Raw genomic sequence first — 6184 nt, forward strand, 5'->3', positions numbered from 1 at the left:
TTTGAGAGAAAAGGGAGAAGAAAAGAGAAAGTTTGGGAGAAAAGAGGTGATGGCTAGGGCGTGCGGGATGGAAAAGAGAGAATTTGGAAGCGTGCTCTTTAAATAGGGGCGCCAATTAATAAGTGGGTCTGATCGTGGCACGGTCGTGCTGATTAGCACGCCCTGGGCGTGCTCTGCACTGACCTGTAAAACAAAGAAAAGGCGTACCTGGCACGGCGTGCTATTGAGCACGCCTAGGGCGTGCTCCTCTCTGACCCTTTGGGTGATGATTATTGCACAAGTAGCACGGGCGTGCCAATTAGCACGCCTAGGGCGTGCTCTTCTCTGACCTTCAAGGGTATTTGGCCCTTTTCTATGGCACGGGCGTGCTTCAGGGCACACCTGAGCGTGCTGGTTTCTCTCCTCATGGCACGGGCGTGTCAGTGGGCACGCCTGGGGCGTGCTCTTCTCTGCCTCTCGAATGGAAAAGTGCCTGTGGATAGCACGGGCGTGCTATATGGCACGCCTTGGGCGTGCTTGTCCCTGCCTCTCAAGTGATCTTTTCCTCTTTTCAGTAGCACGGGCGTGCTATTGAGCACGCCTTAGGCGTGCTCTTCTCTAACCTTTGAGTGGATGCACCCTGAAAAATGGCACGGGCGTGTCACCCAGCACGGCTAGGGCGTGCTCTGTTCTGGATTTCTACTTTTCCCTACAAAAACTCTAAATAAAACAAAAGCACACTCATGGAGAAAATATGGGGAATTGACAAATAAAATAAGGGATAAAAATAAATAAATGGATGAAAATTAAGCAAGAAAAATAGATGGGTTGTCTCCCATAAGCACTTTTGTTTAACGTCGTTAAGTTCGACGCACTTATCTTAGTTTAGGCTAAGCAAGACCAATTGTACTCTTGATGGGTTCAAAGTTTTCATTATGATAGCGTCTCAAACATTGAGCATTTACCTTGAAACTTCGATTCGACTTACCATCCACTATTTCAATCGCGCCATGAGGAAAGATTTCCTTGATTGTGAATGGTCCAGACCATCTAGCGCGCAACTTACCAGGGAATAACCGGAGCCTAGAGTTATAGAGCAACACTTGCTGGCCTACTTTTAGATCCCTCATGATAATGCGCTTATCGTGCCATTGTTTAGTGCGATCTTTGTATATTTTAGCACTTTCATAAGCATGGAGGTGCAATTCATCCATCATGTTTAGCTGTAACAAGCGTTTTTGTCCCACCTCCTTGGCATTAAAGTTGAGAAATTGAATGGCCCAAAACGCCTTATGTTCTAACTCTACAGGAAGATGACAAGCCTTACCATACACCATGCGATATGGAGACATACCTATAGGCGTTTTGAATGCCGTTCTGTAGGCCCATAGAGCATCGTCTAGCTTTTTGGACCAATCCTTTCGTGATTGTCCAACAGTGGTTTCAAGGATCTTCTTAATTTCCCTGTTAGTGACCTCTACTTGTCCACTTGTTTGAGGATGATATGGAGTACCTACACGATGAGTGACACCATATTTTGCAAGAAGGGAGTCTAAATATTTATTGCAAAAATGCTTACCTCCGTCCGTGATTATTGCCCTAGGAGTACCATGCCTTGTAAAAATGTTTTTCTTGATGAAGCTCATTACACTTTTGGCATCGTTATTTGGAAGAGCAACAGCCTCTGCCCATTTTGACACATAATCCACCGCCACTAGAATGTATTGATTTGAATACGATGGTGGAAAAGGTCCCATGAAGTCCAGACCCCATACATCGAAGATTTAGACTTCAAGGATGCTATTTAGGGGCATTTCATGTCTCTTCGAAATATTACCTAACCTTTGACAACGATCACAAAGATGAACATAGTTATAAGCATCTTTAAAGAGATTAGGCCAATACAAACCACTTTCTAGTATACGCGCAGCTATTTTGCTTGCTCCAAAGTGACCTCCACATTCCATTGAATGGCAGAATTTAAGGACACTTTCTATTTCAGTTTCCGGTATACATCTCCTAAATAGCTGATCACTGCAATATTTGAACAAAAATGGCTCCTCCCAATAGTAGAATTTGATATCATGAAAAAATTTTTTTCTTTGTTGGTAAGAAAAATTGGGAGGAATTTTGCAAACAATATAATTAACTATGTCAGCGTACCAGGGGGTTTGAGCATTTGCTACTAGAAGAAGTTGCTCATGAGGAAAGCTTTCATTGATTTGTAGCTCGCTTGTGTCTTCTTCCCCCAATTCAAGCCTGGAAAGATGGTCAGCAACGAGGTTCTCGGTCCCCTTTTTGTCGCGAATTTCTAGGTCAAACTCTTGCAATAGAAGTACCCAACGAATGAGTTTCGGTTTTGCATCTTTCTTTTCCAGCAAGTATTTGATGGCGAAGTGATCTGTGTAGACTATTGTTTTAGCTCCAATTAGATATGCCCTGAATTTGTCAAAAGCAAAAACAATAGCTAGTAATTCTTTTTCCGTAGTTGCATAGTTTAATTGCGCATCATTCAATGTGCGACTGGCATAATAAATAACAGGCAACTTTTTGTCTTTTCTTTGTCCAAGAACAGCTCTTACAGCATGATCACTAGCATCACACATGAGTTCAAAGGGTAAAGTCCAATCTGGTGTAGTGATGATCGGGGCTGAGATTAACTCCTTCTTTAACCTGTTAAAAGCATCTAAACAATCTTTGTCAAAATCAAAAGGAACATCTTTAACTAGTAGATTGCAAAGAGGTTTAGTGATTTTTGAGAAATCCCTTATGAATCTCCTGTAAAATCCTGCATGCCCAAGAAAACTTCTTATACCTTTCACTGTGTTAGGAGGAGGTAGTTTTTCAATTACCTCAATTTTTGCCTTGTCTACTTCAATCCCTTTTTGAGAGATTTTATGCCCTAAGACAATACCTTCACTCACCATGAAGTGACATTTTTCCCAATTTAACATAAGGTTAGTATCTTCACATCGTTGCAGTACTAAAGATAAGTTATGAAGGCATGCATTGAAGGAAGAACCAAACACAGAAAAGTCATCCATGAAGATTTCAATAAATTTTTCTACCATATCTGAAAAGATGGACATCATGCACCTTTGAAAGGTTGCAGGGGCATTGCATAGCCCAAAAGGCATTCTCCTGTAGGCAAAAGTGCCATAAGGACAGGTGAATGTGGTTTTCTCTTCAGGGGCTATAGGTATTTGGAAGTATCCTGAATAGCCATCTAAGAAACAATAAAACGGATAACCTGTAAGTCTTTCAAGCATTTGATCAATAAAGGGAAGGGGAAAGTGATCTTTGCGTGTTGCTTTGTTTAGTTTTCTGTAATCTATACACACACGCCAACCTGTGACTGTTCTTGTGGGGATTAATTCATTGTTTTCATTAGAAATAACAGTCATACCTCCCTTCTTTGGAACAACTTGGACAGGACTTACCCAATTACTGTCTGAAATTGGATAAATGATGCCGGCATCTAGGAGCTTGATAATTTCAGCCTTGACTACCTCCTTCATGTTCGGGTTTAATCACCTTTGATGTTCGATTGAAGGTTTGTAGTCTTCTTTCATCAAGATTTTATGCATGCACACACTTGGGCTTATTCCTTGTAAATCTGAAATAGACCATCCTAATGCTTTCTTGTGCCTACGTAGAACCTGCAACAACCTTTCCTCTTGATCAAGTGTTAAGTGAGAAGAAATAATAACAGGAAAAGAGTGGTCTTCACCTAAGAATGCATGTTTTAGATGAGGTGGAAGTTGTTTCAGTTCATGCTTAGGTGATTCCTTTTCTTTTTCATTCAAGATGCTTGATTCATTAATGTTATTTTCAACATGCAAAGTGGTCTTCACACATTCATCAATAACATCAATTCTAAAACAGTCTCCATGATCCATAGGAAGTTTACAAGATTTAAGTACATCAAACACAATATCTTCCTGTCCAACTCTTAGAGTCAACTTACCTTCATAGACATCTATTAATGCTCTTGCAGTTGCAAGAAAAGGTCGTCCCAGGATTAGAGATCCTTCCCTGTCTTCATCAATGTCAAGGATAACAAAATCAACAGGAAAGATGAATGTACCTACCTTTACAAGCACGTCTTCTACAATCCCTCTAGGATATTTAATTGACCGATCCGCTAATTGCAAAGACATCCTTGTTGGTTTGAGCTCTCCCATACCTAACATCTTAAAAACTTCATAGGACATAAGGTTAATGCTAGCACCTAAATCTGCCAAAGCTTTTTCAAAGTCAAGATTACCAATGTTACAAGGGATAGAAAAACTTCCTGGATCTTTCAACTTTGGAGGCAGTTTGTTTTGGATAATTGCACTGCACTCCTCGGTTAACATTATTGTTCCTTGATCATCAATTTTTCGTTTCTTGCTCAAAATATCTTTTAGGAATTTAGCATAGCTAGGCATTTGAGCAAGAGCTTCAGCAAATGGAATATTGATTTGAAGCTTTTTAAACACGTCCAGAAATTTGAGGAAGCTCTTGTCATCTTGTGCTTTCTTTAATCTTTGGGGAAAGGGAACAGGAGGAACATATGGTTTTACCTTTTCTTTCTCCTCTAAGTCAATGATAGGCACCTTTGGTTGTTCTTTTACTTCCTTTTCTTTCTTTGGTGGTTCATCTAATTGTTTGCCACTTCTCAAGGTAATAGCTTGCACTTGTTCCTTTGGATTCTTTTCAGTATTGCTAGGTAACGTACCTTGGGGTCGAGATGCCATCAAGTTTGCAAATTGCCCTAGCTGAATCTCCAAATTCCTGATTGCAGTCTGCTGGATTTTATGGTTCTCCCTGGTTTCATTCATGAATTCCATGTGTGATTTGGAGAGAGCAGTGAGGAGGTCATCATGAGATTTCTTTTCTGGAGGGTGGAAACCTGGGGGTGCATTCAAGGCATTGTTAGGATTACCATAAGATAGATTAGGATGATTCCTTAACCTATTATCGTATGAATTTGAATAAGGGTAATTCTTTCTTCCTTGATTCATCACATAGTTCACTTGCTCCAAAGTTTGTGGATTTAAAGAGTCCATGATGCATTCCCCAATTCCATGTTGTCCATTGCACCTATCACATACTTGCATAACAGAATTTACAGAATTAGTAGTTAACATGTCCAATTTCCTTACCATGTTATCTACCTTGGCATTAAGTGATGTAATGGCGTCTATTTCATAGACTCCTGCAGTTCTTCTCCTTTCGGTATTGTTTTGGTAATGGCTATTGCTTGCCATTTCCTCTATCAACTCATATGCTTCATCAATTCCTTTCTTTTCAAAGGATCCACCTGCAGCTGCATCTAAGGTAATTTTGATGTTAGGAGATAATGCATTATAGAAAGTTTGTACCTGTAACCACTTGGAAAAACTGTGATGTGGGCACTTTCTTAACAAGTCCTTGAATCTTTCCCAAGCTTCATACAAGCTCTCTTGATCATGATGAGCAAATGTCATTATCTCATTGCGCAACTTGGTGGTTTTTGAGGACGGAAAGAATTTAGCTAAGAATTTTTGAGCTAATTCATCCCATGTTGTAAAACTTCCAGCGGGACACGATTGTAACCATGATCTAGCCTTATCCCTAAGAGTGAATGGAAAAAGTCTTAATTTGATTGCATCTTCAGAAACACCGTTTTGTTTAAAAGTGTCACAAATTTCCAGAAAATTGGTGATGTGAGCATTAGGATCTTCACTAGGTAAACCCCCATATTGGATCGAGGTAGAAAGCATTTGGATAATTGCGGGTTTAATCTCAAAATTATTAGCTTCTACCCTAGGTCTAGTAATACTTGAGGTTGTCCCATTCAGATTAGGTGTTGTATAGTCCCTTAAGGTACGGACCGGATGCTGAAGTGGTGGTCCAACTATGTTCTCGTTTTCGATTTCGTCAGCCATGTCTGCCTGTTGTTCGATTTTTACTTCTTGTGGTTTTCTTGCAGCATTGAGCCTTCGAAGAGTTCGTTCAATTTCCGGATCAAAGATTAGAGGTTCAGTCCTCCTTGATCTCCTTTGCATAAAACAACCTGGAGCAGTACTTAAAAGAAAATTAAATAAACACGAAAAAGTGTCTAAATTAATAATAGGATAATTCGTATTGATATTGATACACCAATCCCCGGCAACGGCGCCAAAAACTTGACAGCTTATTTTCGCAAGTGTACGAAATCGCAACAAGTAATATAGAGTAA

General features: G+C 40.1%; 1 non-coding gene across 1 annotated transcript; it reads left to right on the forward strand.

Annotated features, from left to right (window-relative positions):
* Window positions 1-5362: 5362 nt before the first annotated feature.
* Window positions 5363-5468, forward strand: LOC149495721 (small nucleolar RNA R71). The gene has a single exon (XR_016321555.1). It is a non-coding gene; the product is annotated as a small nucleolar RNA R71 (small nucleolar RNA).
* Window positions 5469-6184: the final 716 nt, after the last annotated feature.

The sequence above is a fragment of the Jatropha curcas genome, chromosome 6 (assembly GCF_041381405.1).
Source record: "Jatropha curcas cultivar XTBG-Jc1 chromosome 6, XTBG_Jcur_1.0, whole genome shotgun sequence".
Classification (NCBI taxonomy): Eukaryota; Viridiplantae; Streptophyta; class Magnoliopsida; order Malpighiales; family Euphorbiaceae; genus Jatropha; species Jatropha curcas.